The 10,740-nt window shown below is 46.0% G+C and overlaps 1 protein-coding gene across 1 annotated transcript in view; it reads left to right on the forward strand.

Annotated features, from left to right (window-relative positions):
• Positions 1-10,740, forward strand: part of LOC133349518 (sarcolemmal membrane-associated protein-like) — a 217,781-nt gene that overhangs the window by 195,893 nt on the left and 11,148 nt on the right.

The raw sequence follows: 10,740 nt of genomic DNA on the forward strand, positions 1-10,740 counted from the left end.
CTAGCTAGTTATGTTGTAACTAGTGTAGTTAGCCTGGTGGTTACGTAGCTAGTTATGTTGTAACTAGTATAGCTAGCCTGGTGGTTACGTAGCTAGTTATGTTGTAACTAGTGTAGCTAGCCTGGTGGTTACGTAGCTAGTTATGTTGTAACTAGTGTAGCTAGCCTGGTGGTTACGTAGCTAGTTATGTTGTAACTAGTGTAGTTAGCCTGGTGGTTACGTAGCTAGTTATGTTGTAACTAGTGCAGTTAGCCTGGTGGTTACGTAGCTAGTTATGGTGTAACTAGTGTAGTTACTCTGCTGGTCCACCACCACAGGTTGTTATCTGGTTAAGGGGCAGTTACTGCTTTGTGTTGGTATCAGTAAATGTGTTGCCTCCAAAGAGTACGTCTGCGACTCAGTTGAATCCACTACAATAATATTGGTCACCGTCACCAAACACCATCATATAATCTTGACGTAAAGCTTTCGTGACTGCAGGAATTCATACTCTTTGGGTCTTTCGGTAAAGTCACGGAGATAGAAAAATAATACGTGACTTGACCTTTATGTAGCACACAACTCAATATAATTTTTGCATCATTATGCAATTTAACGTTGAATTAAGATCCCATATCGTAAAGTGTGGTCCTTGCCTATAAGATGGGCACTTTACCAGTAGTGAATGATTCAAGCAAGCCTGGTTGCTGATGAGACTGTCGATATAGAAACTGGCTCGGAGTTTTCTTGCCTCGCAACAATGCTGCTGCACTGGTGCGGTCTGATGGGTTGTTGTGTAATACATACTGATATTATTATTGTGTTTTTTACGTTGGCAAACGTATATGGGAAGGAGACACTGTCTGCTTATTGATTTTGCATCTTTATCTTGCAACTTTTGGAATCAATAAACGTGAAAATGCATTTACATGAATGGATAACACTTAGGATCTACAAAAATGCAAAACGTTTAGTTTCAAACATAAATAAAGAAATGAACCCTATTACAATATAATTGAACACTAGGAACGTTTATGTTGTAATCAAGACGATAACGTAAATATACTTAAAACAAGTTAACTTGTGGACTGTTGTGATTATATTTATTAAGCCATTGCACCGCCGAGCCTAAGTCATTGTCTAAATCAACATACGTTTGAAGAAAAAGAAACGTGTTTTTTAGAAACGGTTTGTTTTAAGTTGTGTCTTACTAATAGTTCATGGGTCACGGGGTTTCCAGTGTCAATAGCTTGTCTAATGTCTTAATTACGCTTGGGCTGCTCTTGAGTGTGGATATTGTTTGCAGCGATCACTGTGTGGCTGATAAAGGTGCAGCCCCTGCAATTACTTGTTCTTTGCCACTGCTGGTGGAAAGAGAGCCCCTCCAGTGGGCCACTCTGCGAAGCCTTTGTCGCTGTACTTAAATAAACACGTTACGATTTAGGGAGTCATCTTGAAACCTTCGGCCTTCAATTAAATTGTTGTCATCATTTAAAGCTTTCGTGACTGCAAGGATTCATCTTCTTTGGTTCTTTCGGTAAAGTCACGTAGAATGGAAATAATAAAATAATAAAAATAAAACATAATAATTCACGATGTGTTATTTTTATTATTATTTTATTATTTCCATTCTACGTGACTTTACCTTTAATAATTTATTATAATAATTTATTATAATAAATTATTATGTTTTATTTATATTTATTATTATTATTTCCTTTCTACGTGACTTTACCGAAAGAACGAAGAAGATGTTGTCATCACCAGCACCACCACCACAATAGTGCAATGCATTCCTTATTATGCCACCATGCTAAGACGGGCGGACCTTTGCCCGGCCGCGAACAGGGAATGGCCATCGCGGTGATTTACGAGGAGCCTGATTCGCGAGCTGCCCGTAAAGAGCGCGGGAGGTCAGCGTGTGCATCCCTGCACTTTCTCTGCTTGGCGTCCCGGACACGTTGTCGTGCAGCTTCTCCCCGACAAGCTTCTCTTTTTTTCCTCTCTCACTCACTTAGACAAGTTTCCATTCATCATGCGGGTGCCCTCATCGTTTTTCCACCCATTAATTACACAGCCTTTCCGCTTGTGTTCCTGGCACTGGAGGCTTGCTCTGCTCGGCTCCGTCTGACTCTACTGACTCTTCGTGCTCTGAGCTCTCTCTCTCTCGCTCGCTCTCTCGCTCTCTTCCCCCACCAGCTCTGCATTCCTCAGTGATGCTCCTCAGCGTCCGCTGATGTCGAGTTATTCTTCGTGCCTGCTTCCACATGGGCCCCATTGTTGGATGCCCTTGCCAGTGGTGGCACTGGGCATCAACAAACGACGCAAGCTCTTCGGACTCCAGACAAATCAAGGGGCCCTCGATTTATATCAAAAAAGGGGGGGGGGGGTGGGGTGCACCAAATATCAACGTAAATTGAAATTATAATCAACATTAAAACGCGAATTAATCTCTCTCTCTTATCCGTATCTTGTCCGTATCACTCTTCTCTCATCATTTTCTCCCGTCTACATCTCTCACATTTCACTACTCCACTCTCGTCTGTGTCCCTCTTTTCTCATCTGGCTTTCGTATTAATGTCCATTTAGCCCAGGGCACAAACCTTGAGAACATTGCCAATACTCTGCTGATCTAACTGTAACATTGTAAATACTCTGCGGATCTAGCTTTATTGGAAGCATATTTCTGTCAACGGAGACTCCGACCAAATCTTTCCAAAATCACCACAAGTGCTTCCCACTTGTTTGGTTCTTTCGGTAAAGTCACGTAGGTATAAAATAAAATAAATCACGACGTTTCGGATGCAACACAAGCATCCATCATCAGGTGGGAAACCATGACGGACGCTTGTGTTGCGCCCTAAACGTCGTGATTTATTTTATTTTATACCCACGTGACTTTACCGAAAAAACCAAAGAGAATGGATTCCTGCAGTCACGAAAGCTTCAAATCAAGATTGAATAATCATGCAGCAGATGCCACCCTAGATGTGTCCTTCTGTGGTAGCACAGTGCACTATGACCCCACTGCAAGATGTCTCGGGGTTATCATGGATAGAAGCCTGACTTTCAAGCCTCGCGTAAAACATTTGTGAAAAGACCAAATACATAATAATGGCCCTGCTACAGTAACTTGCAGGAATGCCCCGGTGCACCTCAGCTGATGTGCTGCGAACTTCCGCCCTCTCACTGATCTACTCAGTGGCAGAGAGAGTCATTGTGCTCCAGCCTCACCCGGGATCTCGTACACAAAACTGGTAGATTTATAACGCAACGTGCATCATAACCCAGAACACTAAAACCGATACCAATCCCCTGGCGCCCTGTTCTGCTGAACATTCTGCCACCAAATATGCGCAGAGACGTGCAAACTGCAAGGGAGTTTACATGTTTTCGTGCCAACGACAGCCACCTACCCATCATCAACCAGGACCTCAGCAATGTTCCTCGCTGCCGACTCAAGTTCCGCTTCCCCTTCTGGGATCACGCTGCTGCCACAATCGTAGAATCTCGCCCAGATCCGGAAGAACGCTGGCAAACAGAGTGAAACACTGCGGAAGGCCAGAATAAACACCCCATTCGAGACCCAAACATCCCATCTCCTGGCTTTGACATCGCATCTCCAGTTTTTCACATACCTTAAGATACACCAACAGACTCACGTGCACATCTCGTTCATGAATGAAACATGAAAGACAAGCCACAGTGTGATTGGCCATACAACCCAAGCTATGGGACTACGTCATAAACCACTGGAGTTTGTGCCCCTTCAACAGAGGAGTATCAAAACTACACAATCTCTCCTGAAGTCCCCTCGTGGCGAGCAGATGCCAACGTTGGCATTTAGCTCCTAAACATATTGCCATCATACGCAAGAGCAGAATACAATTCTCTGATCTCCCCTGCCGCTCTATCTTTGTATTTCTCCCAATTCGCGAGATCTCCATCGCTTGCCTCTATCTCTTTTGTCATCTCACCACTTAGCAAACCGAAAGGGCGACCCACCAAAAATGATTCCTGCGCCGGGTCCCCAGTGGGTTAGTAACCCGCCACTTGGCTTTCACCGACCACGCAGGGCCTTCTCGCAACCGGCTCTCGAAGCTGGCAGCGGGAATTTTGCGAACGTGACAACGGCCGCAACAGGGAGGGGCAGTCGCCTTTCCGATGAGGAATCGGTACGGTGGGCGCCCGTGTGACGATATTGGATTGGGAGTGATGATTGTTCGCAGAGGCGGCGTTGAGGGTTTAAACAGCCTCCTGTCCAATCGCGAGTTCCTCGGTCGCCGGGTGGTAGAGGTGCTGCTGTTTCGATCCATTTCCTTGGGCTCGTATATTTTACATTCCGCTCTGGTTTCTCAGCTAGAGGTCTCCCCTCCTGATCGATATCCAATCCTACGCAGAGCACTTTTTTCAGTGCATTTACTAATTGGGTTTGCCTTGTGTATTTGCCAGAGATGTGTTTGCTTATATGAGGAAGATGAATATTAGTTGGTTTTCCCTTCTCTATACTTTATTATTATTTTCATTGTTGGTGTTGTTGTTAGTCACTGGGTATGGGGACATGAGAGATGCCACGGGATAATCTGCTGCATCTGCTGCATCTCATGGCCAACCAAAATCCACAACACCGAACTGTGCAAGAAGACCGGTTGTCCTGATATCAAACAAGACGTCAAGAGACGACTACTCGGATGGCTCCGACATGTACTCAGGATGGACCAGGGACCGTCGACCAAAAATTGTCCCAAGGTGGACACCACCAGGGCAAAAAGGAAACCTGGGAGATGGAAGACCACGTGGAACAAGACCGTGACGGTCGACCCGGCAGCAGCGATCAAACCTCTCTTGGGGCGAGGCTCAACACGTTGCCAAAGACAGGAAGAGGTGGAGAGAACTCGTTGCGGGCCTTGTGTCACATCGTGGATGAAGAGGGTTTAGCAACTAACTATGGGGACATGGGCGCCTCTAATCCAGCGACGTAGAGGCAGAGTTCGTGGATTGTGCGCAATGATGTTGATGCGTGACAGCAATGTGCCTGAGTATGCAGTACATAAAGTAGGTTGTAATCCTATCCGTGTGGACACGGATAGTGGATTTCATATATATATATGGTACAGTGGTATATGCCGACATCTCAAAATTCTCAACAAAAGGAAGTGTTCAAACATGGCAAGCAATACCCTCGTGGATGTTAGTCTTGAGACTCGCTCGGACTTCCCTGCGAGAATGGAGTGTACACTATACCCCAGTGTTGTTCAAAAGCTTCACCCCCATTGTCCTGAAGTCGAACTCGAGCTCAACAAAGTCTATAAACTAAGCAGAGAATGTTTGCTCGAAGCCTCCACACACTCTCTTATGCTCACCATTTGGCTTGCATAGTACCCCTTGAAATAAGTGATTTGCTTGCACAAGGCGCCGGCTTGATTGATTCATTGGTGGATTGATTGATAATGAGGGTGAGTGGGCTATCACCTACTTAAACAAAGAACATTGATTGATTGCATCGCAGCTGCTGCAGGGAAGAGTCACTGTTGGTCGTGGAAGGGCCTTCATTCTGAAAAGGGTGCATGGGGCTTGGCTTTCATGTTAAAGATAAGATAACAACTTACATTAGTTATTCCCATCATGTATATTTTTTTTGGGTTAGGCCACGTGAGTTTTATACCAAAATGGTCCCCTTTAACCAAAGGTGGTATTCATCCGCGTCACCTTATATTGATAACAGTCTAACCAATAAAGGTTCCTCACCGGTGGCTTAAGACTTTTCACGACTGAGTTTAACATAAAACGTCCGATGGTTCGCTTAATTTGCTTTGAGCGTCGTCGGGTAATGAACTCGGATGGCACAGCTAAAATGTATATCATTGTATCGGCTACGAAAAAACTTCGTTTATTATTGTTTTTTCATTGCCTGTGAGCATTCATTTACTCATATTCTAAGGTTTTCGGTAAAGTCACGTAGGTAAAAAATAAAAATAAAAATTACTAAAAGTAAAATAAAATAAAAATCACGACGTTTCGGAGGCAACACAAGCTTCCGTCTTCAGGTGGAACCGTCACAGCACGATAGCTGTATCAAGTAAGAGAAAAACTATTTTATTTTATTTTTATTAATTTAAATTTAAATTTTTTACCTACGTGACTTTACCGAAAACCTTAGAATATGAATCCTTGCAGTCACTAAAGCTTCAAATCTAGAATTAATTTACTCGTTTCCCTACCGGCTTTGAAATGCCTTTACTTTATGAGCAACCACGATGTGCAAAATACCAACGGTGCATTTACTGTACCGATAAAAACACATTTTCTTAAAAGATGCCCATTCCAACGCTTGTATTAATGAGCTCCTCTCTGCTGTCTCTGGAGGCGGCGGGGGGGGGGGATGACCACCATGGGAGACGTTGAGTGATGAAATGAGGTCGCACGCGCAAGCGAGGTTTGCCGCTCGCAGCTGTGCACAAGCAGACGCAGCAGGAAGAAGACGTCCGTTTGGCATCGCTGGCAGAATAGTCCGGCTGGCGATTTGGGGTTCTTGAATCATCGCTCGGGTAAAACGCACAACAGGGACGATGTTACAATAGCCAGCGATTATTTATGGAATCATTCTCTCACTGCCGTAAACATGCATGTGCGGTGCGATAGAAGTTCAACATGCATGTGCGTACAACACGTTATGCTCGGCTTATACGCGCAATAATTAAAGGGAAATTTGGGGATATGCGTGTCTATACGAGATGTTTAGCGTACTTAAATTTCGATGTAAAGCTTTCGTGACTGCAGGGATTCATCTTCTTGGTTCTTTCGGTAAAGTGACGTAGAAGGGACGCTGTCTCCCCGACAGACCTGGTCTTCACTTGAGGACGGCTGCTTGCGTTGTTGCCGAAGCGTCGTGAGAATTATTTTATTGTGTTTTATTTCCCTTCTACGTGACTTTACCGAAAGATTTAGCATACTTGCCAACATGCCACAAACTTGAAATTTGGCGTGTGGGTAGCTCCCATATTGTCCACAATGTAAAAAGTATAAAAATAGACTTTTGTATTCTTGGGGGGGGGAGGGAATGACCATGAAGTGTGTGGCGTCAACCCGAAGCAAAAACTCTCCAACGCTGAGCTCTGACGTCATGACATTTGCACAGCTTCTGCTCTTTGCAACTATTTATCAGCTCGCCACGTCATTCCCTTCCCGAGTTGCCACAATCGACCTTACGTATAAGTGGGGTTAAAGGTTGCATTTCCTTGAGTGAAAAACATCCCATTTAGTTAAATTGATTTGTTTCGGCTTTTTTCTTTCTCGCAAGCATCACGTTTTTTTCTAGGGTTTTCAGTGAAATATCGGGGAATACTTTTGGTATTTTGGGAGGGGATGACCATGCAGCACACCTCAGTTAAGCGGCTCTTCGCGCGCCGTAGTCCGACAGCTGGTTAACAGCGTGCCGGGAGATTTTAGGTGGCGCTTAGCTCCGTGGTCACCTCCACGCGTTGTTTTTCGGGTAACGCAAAGGACCATGCAACGTCATCATCTATATTCGTGCATTGAATAAACTTAAAGCTCGGACTAAACTATGAATTTCCGTGCGAAGAACGGGTTCGACTGCTCGTGCGCAATAAAAGTTAATTTCTACGTGACGCAACCGTTAATTTTTAGTTTTGTTCGTGGCGGCGCAGTTAAAATGAAATGCTGCATGTGGTGAAACACCAAATGAGATGCTTTATGAACACTGTCCGGAAGGGGCATTGAAATGTACAGGACGATTGTCGCGTTAGGCGATGATGCACTTTTACAGCCTAGATTATGAACGAGGGGATTTTCACCGCACGGAGCTTGGCACCGCTAATTATTTATTTTCAGAACTGTGTTGGTGCCAACCTAATGATGAACAGCGAACATTCGGAGCCACGTGCACCAGGACACTGTGGTTGGGTCTCGGATGTTATCTGTGGCACGGCCGAAACAGCGCCGTTAACCGCCGCGCGAAGGTTAGACAAACACCGTACGCTGCGTATCAATTCCTGAAGCGGCACGCTGCCTCTCGGGCCACAGTCGCTGTAAGTTATCGGGTGAACCAGTCGCTATGCCATGCTGCCTTTATCGGAGCGCTTGGAATCGATGCCACGCTGTTCATGTTCATCATAAAAAACGGCCAGAATGGGGGGGGGCTGCTTATGCGCGCGTGTGTGTATCTGTGCGTACGCGTCTGTGTGCGTGTGAACGTGTGTGTGTGTGTATCTGTGCGCATGCGTCTGTGTGCGTGTGAGCGTGTGTGTGTGTGTATCTGTGCGCACGCGTCTGTGTGCGTGTGAACGGCGTGTGTGTATCTGTGCGCATGCGTCTGTGTGCGTGTGAACGGCGTGTGTGTATCTGTGCGTACGCGTCTGTGTGCGTGTGAACGGCGTGTGTGTCTGTGCGTACTCGTCTATGTGCGTGTGAACGTGTGTGTGTGTGTATCTGTGCGCACGCGTCTGTGTGCGTGTGAACGGCGTGTGTGTCTGTGCGTACTCGTCTATGTGTGTGTGAACGTGTGTGTGTGTATCTGTGCGCACGCGTCTGTGTGCGTGTGAACGGCGTGTGTGTATCTGTGCGCATGCGTCTGTGTGCGTGTGAACGGCGTGTGTGTATCTGTGCGCACGCGTCTGTGTGCGTGTGAACGGCGTGTGTGTATCTGTGCGCATGCGTCTGTGTGCGTGTGAGCGTGTGTGTGTGTATCTGTGCGTACTCGTCTGTGTGCGTGTGAACGTGTGTGTGTGTGTATATGTGCGCACGCGTCTGTGTGCGTGTGAACGTGTGTGTGTGTATCTGTGCCTTACTCGTCTGTGTGCGTGTGAACGTGCGTGTGTGGAATGGGAGTTTAGTGCGATGCACTATGTACCTGGGTTCCCGCTCACGGCCAACACCAGTGACGAATATCTGGACCAGCCCTGGGCCTCCCCTAGGTCGCCTCTGTGTCAAATGAGTACCTAGTGCAGTGTGCTGGCCACCCCCCTCGTATGTCGTGCTGGCCTTAATAGCTGCTTGCTAACAGCACTTGCCTCAAAAGCCCCTGTGGGATTATATATATATTCTTCGTGTGTGTAAACGTGTGTGCGTGCACGTTTTTCCATTATTTTTTTGGTAATCTACATGTGGCGCTGAGTAAATAGTAGAAAAGTTAATTAAATGTAAATATTTTAACACAGACTCGACTCACTAAGGCTTAAATAATTTTTGTTTTTTAAAACCTGTCCGGCTAGTGATGTGTGTGTCATTCCTCATCGAGTATTTTTGAATGCCAGAGGAAACCAAAGTGCCACGCTTACAAGGGAAGACCACTCTCAGATTCGCACAGATTGACGACCTACTTGCTGTACTGCCATCAATGACGTTCTCATGATCCGCCAACCTCACCTCCTTGTCCCTGGATCACAAAGTGCATGCTCGTACAATGAACGGTGCCATGTGGGCGTTCGCAACGCTCGCTCAACTCTCCATCGTGTTATAGATCGCGAACTTTACCGGCCTTGCATGTGGCACGGAAGAGAGTGCAACAAAATAAATAAATGTCCTGAACCTTCTTCAAAGTCTCGCCACTTGTGGCGAGGGCTGCTGAAAGCAACGTCTTGGCTGCTCCTCCTCCCACGAGGAGGAGGAGGAGGTCACGGGGGGCCTTGCTTTTCCAAAGCTGAGTCAACAGCAGGGAGGAGCCGTACTCAGGAACCCAGACCCGCCGAGCGACGGACGGACGAGTGGAATGAAACGTGGGAATGAGATTTTAATTCAAAGCGAATGTCGTGCAAACTATAAAAAGCAGCGCCTGGCCGAGCGGTTACTGGTTATTTCATGGCTGCCTCTAACAATGGCTTCTAAAGATCACCTGTATAAAGTTATCTTCTTTTACAATGTGAACTAAATGGCGTGATCTTTTGTAAAGATATCCCGGGGCTAGTCCTGTATATCCACACATTTTAAACAATGTTTATGTTCAATGAAGTAGAGCCATTGCCCAAAACGTCATCTCTTATTAATGTATTCTTACACGGCCGCAGTGTTATAGATGACTGTGTGTAATTCTGTTTGTTATATAAAGTGGTGCACTCTATAGAAACACCCTCCGCTAACCACTGCGCGAGGTGCGATTTTGCACCTCCGATTATCACGGTTGGCTGCGCGCGGTGGGAAATAAGTTGAACTTACATATGCTACGCCACTGCTCCACGCCAAAAGAGTGCACGGTGGTTAGCGCACTACGCTACGAAACCCGGCTACCTGAGTACGATCCCTGGCCGTGCCTCACATTGGTGGTGACTGGTGTCCGAATCTGCCTTTGGCCCTCACTGCACAAACCCACACTGACCGGCGTGGTGAAGTATGGTCAAACAACTCCCATCAGCGGCACAGTACGGGGGCACGCGCATCCAACAATGGGTTGAGAAACGGCTGTAAATTACTTTTTACCGCGTCGTTATAATGTACTATTTTTTTTTTGTTACATGTTTTCTTGCAAGTTCTTCTTGTTTTTACATCACGAAAATCAAATGTGGTGTCCGCTGACTTGCACGTGTCATTTCAAGTCAACATTGCCGTCCTTTCGACGGTGACCTGCAATCTCAGGACTTAACTAAAATGGATTGAACCGATATCCGAAGGTGGTCGACACCCACGTGAATTCATTGTTTCGGCGTTTTGTTTCTTGATTTTAAGTTGCCTTTCCGTTCAGTCGTGAGCTCTCATTCAAAATAAATATGAACGCATATACAAATCGGATTTAGTTTTTGTTCGCGCGAT

This window comes from Lethenteron reissneri, chromosome 30, assembly GCF_015708825.2.
Source record: "Lethenteron reissneri isolate LAM-NWPU_2019-01 chromosome 30, ASM1570882v1, whole genome shotgun sequence".
Classification (NCBI taxonomy): Eukaryota; Metazoa; Chordata; class Hyperoartia; order Petromyzontiformes; family Petromyzontidae; genus Lethenteron; species Lethenteron reissneri.